The 17,243-nt window shown below is 40.0% G+C and overlaps 1 long non-coding RNA gene across 1 annotated transcript in view; it reads right to left on the bottom strand.

Annotated features, from left to right (window-relative positions):
- The window catches only part of LOC127491322 (uncharacterized), an 84,940-nt gene extending 69,930 nt beyond the window's left edge, over positions 1-15,010 (bottom strand). The window contains exon 1 of the long non-coding RNA XR_007919956.2: positions 14,877-15,010. This is a non-coding gene — a long non-coding RNA (uncharacterized lncRNA). The remainder of the gene's footprint in view (positions 1-14,876) is intronic.
- Positions 15,011-17,243: the final 2,233 nt, after the last annotated feature.

Raw genomic sequence — 17,243 nt, 5'->3', positions numbered from 1 at the left:
AACAACATGCTCCTGAATGAACACTGGGTCATTCAAGAAATCAAAAGAGAAATCAAAAACTTTCTGGAAGTAAATGAAGACAACAACACAACATATCAAAACTTAGGGGATACAGCAAAAGCAGTATTGAGAGGCAAATTTATAGCAATAGGTGCCTATATCAAGAAATTGGAAAGGTACCAAATAAATGAGCTTTCAGCGCACCTCAAGGACCTAGAAAAACTGCAGCAAACCAAACCCAAATCTAGTAGGAGAAGAGAAATAATTAAAACCAGAGAAGAAATTAACAGGATTGAATCAAGAAAAACATTACAAAAAATAAGCCAAGCAAGAAGCTGGTTTTTTGAAAAAATAAACAAAATTGACACCCCATTGGCCCAACTAACTAAAAAAAGAAGAGAAAAGACCCAAATCAATAAAATCAGAGATGAAAAAGGAAATGTAACAACAGACACCACAGAAATAAAAAGAATCATCAGAAATTACTACAATGACCTGTATGCCAGCAAACAGGAAAACCTATCAGAAATGGATAGATTCCTGGACACATGCAATCTACCAAAATTGAACCATGAAGACATCGAAAACCTAAATAGACCCATAACTGAAACAGAAATTGAAACAGTAATAAAGGCCCTCCCAACAAAGAAAAGCCCAGGACCAGATGGATTCACTGCTGAATTCTACCAGACATTTAAAGAAGAACTAATCCCATTTCTTCTCAAACTATTCAGAACAATCGAAGAAGAGGGAATCCTCCCAAATTCTTTCTATGAAGCCAGCATCACCTTAATCCCTAAGCCAGAGAAAGATGCAGCACTGAAAGAAAATTACAGACCAATATCCCTGATAAACATAGACGCAAAAATCCTCAATAAAATTCTGGCCAATAGAGTACAACAACACATCAGGAAAATCATCCACCCAGACCAAGTGGGATTCATCCCTGGTATGCAGGGATGGTTCAACATTCGCAAATCAATCAATGTGATTCACCACATTAACAGACTGCAGAAGAAAAACCATATGATTATCTCAATTGATGCAGAGAAAGCATTTGATAAAATTCAACACCCTTTCATGATGAAAACTCTAAGCAAATTGGGTATAGAAGGAACATTCCTCAATATAATCAAAGCAATTTATAAAAAACCACAGCCAGCATCCTATTGAATGGGGAAAAGTTGGAAGCATTTCCACTGAGATCTGGTACCAGACAGGGATGCCCACTCTCACAACTGCTATTTAACATAGTTCTGGAAGTTTTAGCCAGAGCCTTCAGACAAGAAAAAGAAATCAAAGGAATACAAATCAAGAAGGAAGAAGTCAAACTATCCCTCTTTGCAGACGATATGATTCTGTACTTAGAGGATCCAAAGAACTCTACTAAGAGACTATTGGAACTCATAGAGGAGTTTGGCAAAGTGGCAGGATATAAAATCAATGCACAAAAATCAACAGCCTTTGTATACACAAGTAATGCCATGACTGAGAAAGAACTGCTAAGATCAATCCCATTCACAATAGCTACAAAAACAATCAAATACCTTGGAATAAACTTAACCAAGGACGTTAAAGATCTCTACGATGAAAATTACAAAACCTTAAAGAAAGAAATAGAAGAGGATACCAACAAATGGAAAAATCTTCCATGCTCATGGATTGGAAGAATCAACATCATCAAAATGTCCATTCTCCCAAAAGCAATTTATAGATTCAATGCAATCCCAATCAAGATACCAAAGACATTCTTCGCAGATCTAGAAAAAATGATGCTGAAATTCATATGGAGGCACAAGAGACCTCGAATAGCTAAAGCAATCTTGTACAACAAAAACAAAGCCGGAGGCATCACAATACCAGATTTCAGGACATACTACAGGGCAGTTGTAATCAAAACAGCATGGTACTGGTACAGAAACAGATGGATAGACCAATGGAACAGAATTGAAACACCAGAAATCAATCCAAACATCTACAGCCAACTTATATTTGATCAAGGATCTAAAACTAATTCCTGGAGCAAGGACAGTCTATTCAATAAATGGTGCTGGGAAAACTGGATTTCCACGTGCAGAAGCATGAAGCAAGACCCCTACCTTACACCTTACACAAAAATCCACTCAACGTGGATTAAAGACCTAAATCTACGTCCTGACACCATTAAGTTATTAGAGAACATTGGAGAAACCCTTCAAGATATTGGCACAGGCAAAGAATTTCTGGAAAAGACCCGGGAGGCACAGGCAGTCAAAGCCAAAATCAACTATTGGGATTGCATCAAATTGAGAAGTTTCTGTACTGCAAAAGAAACAGTCAGGAGAGTGAAGAGGCAACTGACAGAATGGGAAAAAATATTTGCAAACTATGCAACAGATAAAGGGTTAATAACCAGAATCTACAAAGAGATCAAGAAACTCCACAAAAACAAAACCAACAACCCAATTAAGAGATGGGCCAAGGACTTCAATAGACATTTTTCAAATGAGGAAATCCAAATGGCCAACAGGCACATGAAAAAATGTTCAAGGTCACTAGCAATCAGGGAAATGCAAATCAAAAGCACAATGAGGTTTCACCTCACCCCGGTTAGAATGGCTCACATACAGAAATCTACCAACAACAGATGCTGGCGAGGATGTGGGGAAAAAGGGACACTAACCCACTGTTGGTGGGAATGCAAACTGGTCAAGCCACTATGGAAATCAGTCTGGAGATTCCTCAGAAACCTGAATATAACCCTACCGTTCGACCCAGCCATCCCACTCCTTGGAATTTACCCAAAGGAGTTTAAATTGATAAAGAAAAAAGCGGTCTGCACCCTAATGTTTATTGCAGCACAATTCACAATAGCCAAGACCTGGAACCAACCTAAATGCCCATCAATGGTAGACTGGATAAAGAAATTATGGGATATGTATTCTTTAGAATACTATACTGCAGTAAGAAACAACGAAATCCAGTCATTTGCAACAAAATGGAGGAATCTGGAACACATCATGCTGAGTGAAGTAAGCCAGTCCCAAAGGGACAAATACCATATGTTCTCCCTGATCGGTGACAACTGACTGAACATCAAAAAGGAAACCTCCTGAAGTGAAATGGACACTATGAGAAATGGTGACTTGATCAGCATAGCCCTGACTGCTAATGGACAACTTAATACATTATCCCTCATAGTATTTTTTTTTTTGTCTGTTCTACTTAATATGACTGGTTTAATTCTGTAATTATCACACAGTTATTCTTAAGTGTTGAAAATTAACTGAAATGTGATCCCTGTTAAACATAAAAGTGGGAATAAGAGAGGGAAGAGATGTATAATTTGGGGCATGCTCGGGCTGACTTGCCCCAATTGGTAGAGTTGGAAACATACTAGGGGATTCCAATTCAATCCCATCAAGGTGGCATGTGCCAATGCCATCTCACTATTCCAAGTGATCAATTTCAGTTCACAATTGATCATAATGAAAGGACTAAGAGTCAAAGGGAGCACATAAACAAGTCTAGTATCTGCTAACACTAACCGATAGAATAAATAAAGGGGAGAGTGATCCAACATGGGAAGTGAGATACTCAGCAGACTCATAGAATGGCGGATGTCCTAAATAGCACTCTGGCCTCAGAATCAGCCCTAAAGTCACTCGGATCTGGCTGAAAAGCCCATGAGAGTATTTCAGGCATGGAAAGCCAAGACACTCTGGCAAAAAGATCTCTGTGAGTGAGATCCCAGTGGAAAGAACAGGTCTTCAAAGAGGGAGGTGCCTTTCTCTGAAGGGAGGAGAGAACCTCCACTTTGAATATGACCTTGTCTAAACAAGATAAGAGTCGGAGAACTCAAGGGGCTTCCATAGCCTTGGAAACTCATGACTGGTGCATAGGGAGATTACTGATGCCATAAACAGGAGTGTCAATTTGTAAAGTCAACAACAGGAGTCACTGTGCACTTACTCCTCATGTAGGATCTCTGTCCTTAATGTGCTGTACACTGAGGCTTAATGCTATAACGAGTACTCAAACAGTATATTTCACTTTGTGTTTCTATGGGGGTGCAAACGATTGAAATCTTTACTTAATGTACACTAAACTGATCTTCTGTTAAAAAAAAAAAAAAAAAAAAGAAACTATCAATTCCCAACTTGACTCTCACTGGGATTAAACATGACAATAGGTCTGATCTGATTTCATCATCATTTAAAAAAAAATCATCTATTATTTTTCACTTTATGTTTCTGTGTGGGAACAAACTGTTGAAATCCTTACTTAAGGTATACTAAGCTGATCTTCTGTATACTAAGATAATCGAAAATGAATCTTGATGTGAATGGAAGGGGAGAGGGAGTGGGAAAGGGGAGGGTGGTGGGTGGGAGGGACGGTATGGGGGGGAAAGCCATTGTAACCCATGAGACGTACTTTGGAAATTTATATTCATTAAATAAAAGATAAAAAAATAAAAAAAAATTATGCACACAGAAATTACACATAAATATTCACAGTTACAGCATTCACAGAAGCCAAAATGTGGAAACCACACAAATGTCCCTCAACTGATGAATGGATAAACTAAGTGTGGCACATATATATATATATAATGAAATATAATTTAGCCATAAAAAGGAAACATTAATGAATGCTACAGTATGAATGAACCTTGAAAAACATCACCCTAAGTGAAAGAAGTCAGTTGCAAATGACCACATTCCATCCTATGGAACATCTAGAATAGGATAATCTATGGAGACAAAGTATGTTAGTTGTTTATGAGGGCTGGGAGATGAAAGGTGAGGGGTTAATAACTAAAGGGTGTGAAATGTTTTGAAGTCATGAAATTGTTTTAAAATTGGTTCAGGTAATGAATGTTCAACTGAGAAAAAACCTCTAAATTATATATTTTTATATTGAATTAATTTCAATACAACTGTTACCAAAATTTTTTTAAAAATAATTTTGAGAATGCCAAGAAGGGGAGAGGGTCCCACAAAAAAAGGAAAACACAGATGTGGAAGAAGGAAATCCGGTAGAGAAGGCAATAGAAATGGCACAGAAGAAAATCTGGAAATCAATTCACATCCTAAAAGCCCAAGGACACATGACGTGGTACCATGTAAGAAAGAGATTTGTGGTTACATGCTATAAACATGGTTTCATAAAACGTTGATTCTCTTTGGTTTTACATTATGCATCATTAGGAAAAACCCTTCCTTGGGTGCTCAAAATCATGCTGAAACATTAACTGCTTCAAATGCAGACAGCAGACCCCAGGATTTTGCCTGGGACAGAACCTGAGACAACTGGCTGTGTATAGCTGTAGCAGCTGTGGGAATGAAAGTTAAAAATTGCAAAAGTTAGGTAAAACTCAGGAAAACATAGTCAAGGGTCCATGTAAGAAAATGTGTTTGTGTCAAGCTAATTATATTTGCAAAAAAGTTGCATGGATGGTAAGCCCTTTATTCAGATATACCTATTATTAACATTTTGATCGATTTTCCATTTCTTTTCTCTGTCTCTTTCCTTCCTTTCTATCTTTCCTCACCCTTTGTGCATGTACAAAAAAAAACACACATACATTTGAGAATACATTTCATACATGATGCACTTTTCCTTGAGTATTTCATTGTGTACTTCTTAAACAGAATTCTCTTACACATTCAAATATTTCCTTCAGTAAATTTAAAGCTGACAGGTAACTTTCAGTTAATCTCTCATCTGTATTCTATTTTGGTCAATTTACCCACTAATGTCCTTCGTGGCTTAAGAAAAACTAAACTCCATTACAGGATTTTGTCTAGGATCATGTATTGCGTTTAGTTATATTTGGTCTCTTTTATTCTGGAACAGGTTCTCAGGGTTTCTTTTTGATGACATTACCATTTTTTTAGAATGTATTCAATGGGACAGTTTTTACAATACTTTCTCACAGGGAAATTTTTTGGTGCTGCTTTTGTTGCTCAGACTTTAAAAGCTATTTTTAGATTTGTGAATTCTGGTGGACTTTAGAGGTATCAGGACCAGATTTATCATAAAGAAATTAGCAAACAACCAAAAACAATGCCAGAGATGCAAAACTGTATAGAGGGAGAGAACTCTGTTATTAATGGGAGAGTACATGAGAGGAGGAAGGCTTGAAGTATACCTCCTTTTGCAGGGACAATGAAGAAACTGCAGATGTAGAAGACAGGCAAAGGAAGAACCTGCCATTACTTGTAAACTGATAACAAATGTAAAGGAAATGAGCAGGTGCCTGGGTCCAAGGCAGATTTATTATACTCAGTGAGGCAAGAGGCAAACAATAGAAGAAAATAAGGGCCGGCGCTGCAGCTCACTAGGCTAATCCTCCGCCTTGCAGCGCCAGAACACCGGGTTCTAGTCCCAGTCGTGGCGCTGGATTCTGTCCCAGTTGCCCCTCTTCCACGCCAGCTCTCTGCTGTGTCCAGGGAAGTGCAGTGGAGGATGGCTCAAGTGCTTAGGTCCTGAACCCCATGGGAGACCAGGATAAGTACCTGGCTCCTGCCATTGGATCAGCGAGGTGCGCTGGCCTCAGCGGGCCGGCTGCGGTGGCCATTGGAGGGTGAACCAACTGCAAAGGAAGACCTTTCTCTCTGTCTCTCTCTCACTGTCCACTCTGCCTGTCAAAAAATAAATAAAGAAGAAAATAAGATGAAATTTAATTTCAGCAGATTATAACCTAAATGAGAATTTAAAAGTTATTACTGTAATGATTGGCTAAAATGGGGAAATATATGTGTACACTATTAACAAAATGACATCACTGTTTTAGAGAGCACAGAGGACTCAATGAAAATTTTGGTGAAAATAAGTAGATGGGAAAGAGCTCACAATACCTTACAAGAATGAAGTGATCATAGATATGATTCCAAACAAAAGACATTGCTAAATTAAGTTCAGTTGTGTCCATTAGAGGTTGTATGACACTACAGAGAAGACTGCTCCCTAAATCAGGATGGATTTGGAGGGGCCGGCACATGGCATAGTGGATACAGCTGCTGCATCCAGTGCCGGCATCCCATATGGGTGCAGGTTCGAGTCCTCCCTAATGGGTGCCTGTTTGAGTATTGGCTGCTCCACTTCCTATCCAGCTGTCTGCTATGGCCTGGGAAAACAGAAGATAGCCCAAGTCCTTTTTTTAAGATTTTTAAAAAGATTTATTTATTTATTTATTTACTTGAAAGAGTTACACAGCTAGAGAAGAAGAGGCAGAGTGAAAGGTTTTCCATCCACTGGCTCACTCCCAGTTGGCCACAACAGGCAGAGCTGCGCTGATCTGAAGCCAGGAGCCAGGAGGTTTTTCCAGGGCTCCCAGTGGGTGCAGGGGCCCAAGGACTTGGGCCATTTTCTACTGCTTTCCCAGGCCACAGCAGAGAGCTGGATTAGTAGAGCAGCCAGGACTTGAACTGGAGCCCATATGGGATGCTGGCACTGCAGGCGGTGGCTTTACCTGCTACGCCACAGTACCAGCCCCAATAAATCTTTTTTTAAAATATATTTTGGTTCAGAAGTTTGAAATTCATAGTTTTTTTTCATAATATGCATTTCCATCAACTTTTTGAAGACTGTCATACATAATGAGATGATTATTTCAAATATTCATGTTAGGCAACTAACATAGCCATAATCTCACTTACTCCTTTGTAATTTGCTTTGTTTTATGATCATTCAAATATCTGCTCTCTTTGCAAGTTTCCAGAACACAATACAATATTACTAATCATAAGTCTCATGATGTACATTAGTTCTCTAGACTTCTTCATCTTTCATAACTACAACTTTGTATTTGTTGACCTCTATCCTCTCCTCCTACCACACCCACCACTGGTAACTACCATTCTATTTTCTGTTCTATGTATTCAACTTTTAAATTTTCTTTTTAGACTTTCTATGTGAGATAACATAGTAGTTTTCTTTCTGTGTCATACTTATTTCTATTAGCATAATGTCCTGCAGTTTAATCGCTGTTGTTGCAAAAGGAAGGCTCTTCTTTTTCAAGGTCTCTGTAATTCTAATTATGAAGGCGCTTAAAAAATTTGGAAAATGAAAATTATGCAGAAACTGCCTGGATTTCATTTTGTGCCAAATACTTATCTTTAATTCCATTTTGTGTAATTTTTCAAAATATGTCATGTGTGTTTATCTCCATTCTCACAATTTCTTTATCCATTTTTTAGTTACTGGATTCTTAGGTTGTCTCCATATCTTGGCTATTGTGAATAATGTTGCAATAAACATGGAGGTGCAGGTATCTTTATGAGGTGCTTAATTCATTCCTTTGAGTAAAGTCTATTTTGTCTGAGATAACTACATCTGTTCTCTTTTGGTTACTGGTTGCATGGAATATTTTTTTTACAAATTTTCAATTTCAATGCACAATGGGTCATAGAAGAAATTAAAAGAGAAATCAAAAATTTTCTTGAAGTAAATGAGGATAACAGTACAACATACCAAAACTTATGGGATACAGCAAAAGCAGTGTTAAGAGGAAAGTTTATATCAATAGGTGCCTACATCAAGAAATTGGAAAGGCACCAAATAGATGAGCTTTCAATGCATCTCAAGGATCTAGAAAACCTGCAGCAAACCAGACCCAAATCTAGTAGGAGAAGAGAAATAATTAAAATCAGAGAAGAAATCAACAGGATTGAATAAAAAAAAAATTACAAAAAATCAGCCAAACGAGGAGCTGTTTTTTTGAAACAATAAACAAAATTGACACCCCATTGGCCCAACTAAAAAAAGAAGAGAAAAGACCCAAATCAATAAAATCAGAGATGAAAAAAGAAATGTAACAACAGACACCACAGAAATAAAAAGAATCATCAGAAATTACTACAAGGACTTGTATGCCAGCAAACAGGGAAACCTAGCAGAAATGGATAGATTCCTGGACACATGCAACCTACCTAAATTGAACCAGGAAGACATCGAAAACCTAAACAGACCCATAACTGAGACAGAAATTGAAACAGTAATAAAGGCCCTCTCAACAAAGAAAAGCCCAGGTCCAGATGGATTCACTGCTGAATTCTACCAGACATTTAAAGAAGAACTGACTCCAATTCTTCTCAAACTATTCAGAACAATCGAAAAAGAGGGAATCCTCCCAAGTAATTTTATGAAGCCAGCATCACCTTAATTCCTAAGCTGGAAAAAGATGCAACATTGAAAGAGAATTACAGACCAATATCCCTGATGAACATAGATGCAAAAATCCTCAATAAAATTCTCGCCAATAGAATGCAACAACACATCAGAAAGATCATCCACCCAGACCAAGTGGGATTTATCCCTGGTATGCAGGGATGGTTTAATGTGGGCAAGACAATCAATGTGATACACCACATTAACAGACTGCAGAAGAAAAACCATATGATTATCTCAATAGATGCCGAGAAAGCATTTGATAAAATACAACACCCGTTCATGATGAAAACTCTAAGCAAACTGGGTTTGGAAGGAACATTCCTCAATACAATCAAAGCAATCTATGAAAAACCCACAGCCAACATCCTATTGAATGGGGAAAAGTTGGAAGCATTTCCACTGAGATCTGGTACCAGACAGGGATGTCCACTCTCACCACTGCTATTCAATATAATTCTGGAGGTTCTAGCCAGAGCTATTAGGCAAGAAAAAGAAATTAAAGGGATACAAATTGGGAAGGAAGAACTCAAACTATCCCTCTTTGCAGATGACATGATTCTTTATTTAGGGAACCCAAAGAACTCTACTAAGAGACTATTGGAACTCATAGAAGAGTTTGGCAAAGTAGCAGGATATAAAATAAATGCACAAAAATCAACAGCCTTTGTATACACAGGCAATGCCATGGCTGAGGAAGAACTTCTAAGATCAATCCCATTCACAATAGCTACAAAAACAATCAAATACCTTGGAATAAACTTAACCAAGGACGTTAAAGATCTCTACGATGAAAATTACAAAACCTTAAAGAAAGAAATAGAAGAGGATACCAACAAATGGAAAAATCTTCCATGCTCATGGATCGGAAGAATTGATATCATCAAAATGTCCATTCTCCTAAAAGCAATTTATACATTCAATGCAATACCAATCAAGATACTGAAGACCTTCTTCTCAGATCTGGAAAAAAATGATGCTGAAATTCATATGGAGACACAGGAGAACTCGAATAGCTAAAGCAATCTTGTACAACAAAAACAAAGCCGGAGGCATCACAATACCAGATTTCAGGACATACTACAGGGCAGTTTTTATCAAAACAGCATTGTACTGGTACAGAAACAGATGGATAGACCAATGGAACAGAATAGAAACACCAGAAATCAATCCAAACATCTACAGTCAACTCATATTTGATCAAGGATCCAAAACCAATCCCTGGAGTAAGGACAGTCTATTCAATAAATGGTGCTGGGAAAATTGGATTTCCACGTGCAGAATCATGAAGCAAGACCCCTACCTTTCACCTTACACAAAAATTCACTCAACATGGATTAAAGACTTAAATCTATGACCCGACGCCATCAAATTATTAGAGAGCATTGGATAAACCCTGCAAGATATAGGTACTGGCAAAGACTTCATGGAAAAGACCCCAGAAGCACAGGCAGTGAAAGCCAAAATTAACATTTGGCATGGCATCAAATTGAGACGTTTCTGCACTTCAAAAGAAACAGTCAGGAGAGTGAAGAGGCAACTGACAGAATGGGAAAAAATATTTGCAAACTATGCAACAGATAAAGGGTTAATAACCAGAATCTACAATGAGATCAAGAAATTCCACAACAACAAAACAAACAACCCACTTAAGAGATGGGCCAAGGACCTCAATAGACATTTTTCAAAAGAGGAAATCCAAATGGCCAACAGACACATGAAAAACTGTTCAAGATCACTAGCAATCAGGGAAATGCAAATCAAAACCACAATGAGGTTTCACCTCACCCTGGTCAGAATGGCTCACATTCAGAAATCTACCAACAATAGATGCTGGAGAGGATGTGGGGGAAAAGGGACACTAACCCACTGTTGGTGGGAATGCAAACTGGTAAGCCACTATGGAAGTCAGTCTGGAGATTCCTCAGAAACCTGAATATAACCCTACCATTTAACCCAGCCATCCCACTCCTTGGAATTGACCCAAAGGAAATGAAATTGGCAAACAAAAAAGCTGTCTGCACATTAATGTTTATTGCAGCTCAATTCACAATAGCTAAGACCTGGAACAAACCCAAATGTCCATCAACAGTAGACTGGATAAGAAATTATGGGACATGTACTCCACAGAATACTATACAGCAGTCAAAAACAATGAAACCCGGTCATTTGCAACAAGATGGAGGAATCTGGAAAACATCATGCTGAGTGAAGTAAGCCAGTCCCAAAGGGACCAATATCATATGTTCTCCCTGATCGGCGACAACTTACTGAGCACCAAAGGGGAAACCTGTTGAAGTGAAATGGACACTATGAGAAACAGTGACTTGATCAGCTCTTGTCCTGACTGTTGATGTACAATGTAATACTTTATCCAATTTAGTATTTTTTTGTTCTAGTACTATTGGTTGAACTCTGTAATTAACAAACAATTATTGTTAGGTGTTTAAATTTTAACTGACAAGTGATCCCTGTTAGGAATGTTGAAAACATTATGCTGAGTGAAATAAGCCAATCCCAAAGGGACAAATATCATATGTTCTCCCTGATCAGTGACAACTAACCAAGCACCAAAAAGGAAACCTGTTAAAGTGAAATGAACACTATGAGAAACGGTGACTTGATCAGCCCTTGCCCTGACTGTTGATGAACAAATTAATACGTTATCCCTCTTAGTATATTTTATGTTTCTTCTACTTAATACTTTTGGTTGAAGACTGTAATCAATACACAGTTATTCTTAAGTGTTCAAACTTAACTGAGGCTGGTGCCGCGGCTCACTAGGCTAATCCTCCGCCTTGCGGCGCCAGCACACTGGGTTCTAGTCCTGGTCGGGGTGCTGGATTCTGTCCCGGTTGCCCCTCTTCCATGCCAGCTCTCTGCTATGGCCAGGGAGTGCAGTGCAGGATGGCCCAAGTCCTTGGCCCTGCACCCCAAGGGAGACCAGGAGAAGCACCTGGCTCCTGCCATCGGATCCGGGTGGTGTGCCGGCTGCAGCGCGCTGGTCGCATGGCTGCAGCGCGCTGCTTGCGGCAGCCATTGGAGGGTGAACCAACAGCAAAGGAAGACCTTTTTCTCTGTCTCTCTCTCTCACTGTCCACGCTGCCTGTTTAAAAAAAAAAAAAAAGAAACTTAACTGAAAAGTGATTGCTGGTACCTAAGAGTGGGAATAAGGAGGGAAGTGATGTGCAATTTGGGACATGCTCAAGCTGACTTGCCCCAAATGTTAGAGTTAGAAACATGCCAGGGGATTCCAATTCAATCCCATCAAGGTGGCATGTATCAATGCCATCTCACTAGTTCAAGTGATCAATTTCAGTTCACAATTGATCATAATGATAGGACTAAGAGCCAAAGGGATCACATAAACAAGACTAGTGTCTGCAAATATTAACTGATAGAATAAAAAAGGAGAGAATGATCCAACATGGGAAGTGAGATACACAGCAGACTCATAGAATGGCAGATGTCCTAAACAGCATTCTGGCCTCAGAATCAGCCCTTAAGTTATGTGGATCTGGCTGAAAAGCCCTTGGGAGTATTTCAGGCATGGAAAGTCAAGACACTCTGGCAAAAAAAAAAAAAAAAAGAATGACCTAAATGAAAGATCTCTGCGAGTGAGATCCTAGTAGAAAGAACAGGTCATCAAAGAAGGAGGTACCTTTCTTTGGAGGGAGGAGAGAACTTCCATTCTGACTACGACCTTGCCTAAATATGATCAGAGTCGGTGAACTCAAAAGGCTTCCATAGCCTTGGCAACTCATGACAAGAGCCTAGGGTGATTACTGATGCCATAAACAGGAGTGTCAATTTGTTAAGTCAACAGCAGGAATCACTGTGCACTTACTCCTCATGTAGGATCTCTGTCCTTAATGTGCTATACATTGTGATTTAATGCTATAACTAGTACTCAAACAGTATATTTCACTTTGTGTTTCTATGTGGGTGCAAACTGTTGAAATCTTTACTTAATATATGCGAAACTGATCTTCTGTATATAAAGAGAATTGAAAATGAATCTTGATGTGAATGAAAGGGAAGAGGGAGCGGGAAAGGGGAGGGTTGCAGGTGGGAGGGAAGTTATGGGGGGGGAAGCCATTGTAATCCATAAACTGTACTTTGGAAATTTATATTCATTAAATAAAAGTTAAATAAAAAAAAAAAAAACAAATTTTCACTTTCAGCCTACGTGTGCTCTTAAGGCTAAACTGAGTCTCTTACATGCATAAAGTTGCATATTGCTATTTTATTCATTGAGCCACTCTATTCTTTTTTTTTTTTTTTTTTTTTTTTGACAGGCAGAGTGGACAGTGAGAGAGAGAGACAGAGAGAAACGTCTTTCTTTGCCGTTGGTTCACCCTCCAATGGCTGCCATGGCCGGCGGGCTGAGGCCAGCGCACTGCGCTGATCCGATGGCAGGAGCCAGGTACTTTTCCTGGTCTCCCATGGGGTGCAGGGCCCAAGCACTTGGGCCATCCTCCACTGCCTTCCCGGGCCACAGCAGAGAGCTGGCCTGGAAGAGGGGCAACCGGGACAGAATCCGGCGCCCCGACCTGGGCTAGAACCCGGTGTGCTGGCACCACAAGGTGGATGAATAGCCTAGTGAGCCAAGGTGCAGGCCCGCTCAATTCTTATGGAAAAACTTAATCCATTTACATTTAAAATAATTATCGATATACAAGAATTTACTATTGCTATTTGTTCGTTGTTTTCTGTTTTTTGTTACTCTGTTCCTCTGCTTTTATGATTTGATAATATTTTAAATAAAAATTTCATCTGATTCAATATTTTCTGCTTTCCTAGCTTACCAATAATATTTCTTCCAAAATAATTCAGTGGCTGCATTCGAGATTGTAACATACACTCACAATTCATCTAAGTCCATTTTCGAATAACTAAAATTTTACAGGTAGTTTACATATCTTATGATAAAATATTCCCAATTTCTCCCTCCTACTCTTTATCACATTGCTTTCATTCATTTCACTTATGCATATACTGTAATTATCCAATTAGTCATCATTTTCCTATTCTTAATTCAATGAAGAATTTAAAAGTAAAACTTTTATTTGACTGTCATTTATTCCTTTAATTTCTAATCTTTACATTTAATTTCTAATTAATTAAATTTAATTTCTGATCATACAAATATATGTGATATACTGGGTCGGCGCCATGGCTCACTAGGCTAATCCTCTACCTTCGGTGCTGGCACCCTGGGTTCTAGTTCCTGTTGGGGCACTGGTTCTGTCCCGGTTGCTCTTCTTCCAGTCCAGCTCTCTGCTGTGGATGGGAAGGCAGTTGAGGATGGCCCAAGTGCTTGGGCCCTGCACCCGCATGGGAGACCAGGAGGAAGCACCCGGCTCCTGGCTTCAGATCAGCACTGTGTGCCGGCCACAGCAGCCATTTGGGGGGGTGAAGCAACGGAAGGAAGACCTTTCTCTCTGTCTCTCTCACTGTCTAACTCTTCCTGTCACAAACAAAGAAACAAATATATGTGATACAGCACACCCCTCTGACATTTGGTTCTCATGCTTCCACATTAGAGAATGAGTCATCCAATTAGTAGAAAAGCCAATAGAAGGGAACTCAGAGCATGTAACTTTCATTTTGTGGTGTTTTCTGTGTACCCATGACCTTATTGAGGACTTCCATCAAAGGGAGATATGGTGGCTTAAAGAGGTTGAGTTACTGAATGGGGTCTACACAACAAGTCTTCTTACCTTGATCTCATATTCTTCCATGCAGAGAAATACCAGATGAAGTAGTAAAAAAGTTTGTAACTCATGGACCATCTATTAAGTGTAGTGTCCAAAAGGAGGTGGCAGCAAGTAACCCTTCTTGATTGCGATGGAAGCTTATCAGTGCTTCATAGTGGGTGGGAGGTTTGCTGACAGCAATGAGAGGGAAATTAATCTTGCTTATTCTACTTACTCAGCTTTAGGTACTCTTCAATTGTCACAGGATAATTTACTGAGCTATTGATTACACTTTCTACCCTGAAGGAACTCCAAAAGGAAAGAATGTAACTTTTCACTCTTGTCTTCTGAGGAGCTCTGGGTTCTTGGTCTCAGGAGCTATTAACAGTTTCCATGTTTCCTTTCCAAAACCAGCTTCGACACTGGGTTCTTGGTCTCAGGAGCTATTAACAGTTTCCACATTTCCTTTCCAAAACCAGCTTCGACACATCTTTTGTACAGGACTATCCAAATTCTCATGTAGGAGTGGCATTCATCTAGGTGCTCCTATGAAGAGAAGATGAGGTTGAAGACAATGAGGGAAGGGATTGAAAGTTGGAGAGCTGCCTAACAGTAGCATTGTAAAGACGGGTTCTAAGTGGATGACTCCCGTGTGGAAGTTGCCTAGGATGCGGTAGCGGTTCCTAAGGAATGAAATGATATTTGCTGAGATGACGAATGTTCAAGCTCCATTGTCTCGGGAGCTGCAGCAAAACACTGCATTGGCCAACCTAGTATCTTTGTTTGACACTGGACTAAGCTAAGTATACAAAAGGTCCCAGGAGTCACTCATATTGGTTATTTTCTCACCTGTTAAAAATTCAGGCTTTGAGTCAGATTTCATATAGAGAAATTAAGTACTGTGTGCCATAGTTTAGTGTTGTGGAACAAATTTGTGATTTCTGTATATTGTTCCATTTAATACTTAGAACAGTATGAAAGGAGGAGGAGGAGGGAGAACAGTATGAAATCATTAACTTTAAGGCTGGCGCCGCAGCTAACTAGGCTAATCCCCTGCCTGTGGTGCCAGTACTACGGGTTCTAGTTCCTGTTGGGGCGCCGGTTCTGTCCTGGTTGCTCCTTTTCCAGTCCAGCTCTCTGCTGTGGCCCAGGAGGGCAGTGGAGGATGGCCCAAGTGCTTGGGCCCTGCACCCACACGGGAGACCCGGAGGAAGCTCCTGGCTTTGGATCTGCCTTTTCTTTCTTTCTCTCTCTCCCTCTCTCTCCTTATGTAATAGATAGACAGTGAGAGAGAGAGGGCCACAGCAGAGAGCTGGACTGGAAGAGAAGCAACCTGGACTAGAACCCAGCATACACATGGGATGCAGGCACCGCAGGCGGAGGATTAACCAAGTGAGCCATGGCGCCGGCCCCAAACCCTCTGCCTTCTCTATACTTTCTTTCTAAAAGGAGGTGATTCCTCTTTATGAAATCACAGAATTAAGTATGGTGGTGGCAACATTAATTCACTATCTACAAGGGTAGCTCTGTGGCGCAGTGGGTTAACGCCCTGGCCTGAAGCACCGGCATCCCATGTGGTCCCTGGTTCTAGTCCCGACTGCACCTCTTCCAATTCAGCTCTCTGCTATGGCCTGGAAAAGCAGTAGAAGATGGTCCAAGTCTTTGGGCCCCTGCACTGGCGTGGGAGACCTGGAGGAAGCTCCTGGCTCCTGACTTTGGATTGCTGCAGCTCTAGCCATTGTGGACATCTGGAGAGTGAACCATTGGATGGAAGACCTCTCTCTCTCTGCCTCTCCGTCTCTGAGGAACTCTGACTTTCAAATAAATATTTTTTAAAAAATTAATTTTGTACAACTAACGGTCGGTTCCATTACTGCTGTTAGGGCATCTGTTCATTCCTCCAGTGATTACCTTGTGTTAGGAAGTCTTCCAAGCATTTGGAACACCAAGAAGAAAACAGACTCAATTTGAAGCTTATATTTTTTTAAGATTTATTTATTTGAGAGTCAGAGTTACTCAGAAAGAGGAAGAGACAGAGACTGAGACAGAGGGAGAGAGACAGAGACCAACCTTCCATTCACTGGTTCACTTTTCAAATGGCTGCAACAGCCGGGGCTGGGCCAGGCCGAAGCCTGGAGTCAGGAGCTTCCTGCAGTTCTCCCACATGGGTGCAGGGGCCCAAGCACTTGGAGCATCCTCTGCTGCCTTCCCAGGCACATTAGCAGGGAGCTGGAGCGTATGGGATGCTAGATTCACAGGTGGCGGCTTAACTGGCTTTGACACAATGCTGGTTCCTGTTTGTTTTTCTTAATTCCTTTGCTTTTGTACTCAAAACAGTTTCACTTTCCTAAACTACTTTTTTAAAAAATATTTATTTGTTTGTTTATTTGA

Source organism: Oryctolagus cuniculus, chromosome 1, assembly GCF_964237555.1.
Source record: "Oryctolagus cuniculus chromosome 1, mOryCun1.1, whole genome shotgun sequence".
In the NCBI taxonomy this organism is placed as follows: domain Eukaryota; kingdom Metazoa; phylum Chordata; class Mammalia; order Lagomorpha; family Leporidae; genus Oryctolagus; species Oryctolagus cuniculus.
Note: the sequence above shows the minus strand (reverse complement) of the source record. Positions and strands in the feature narration are given on the sequence as shown.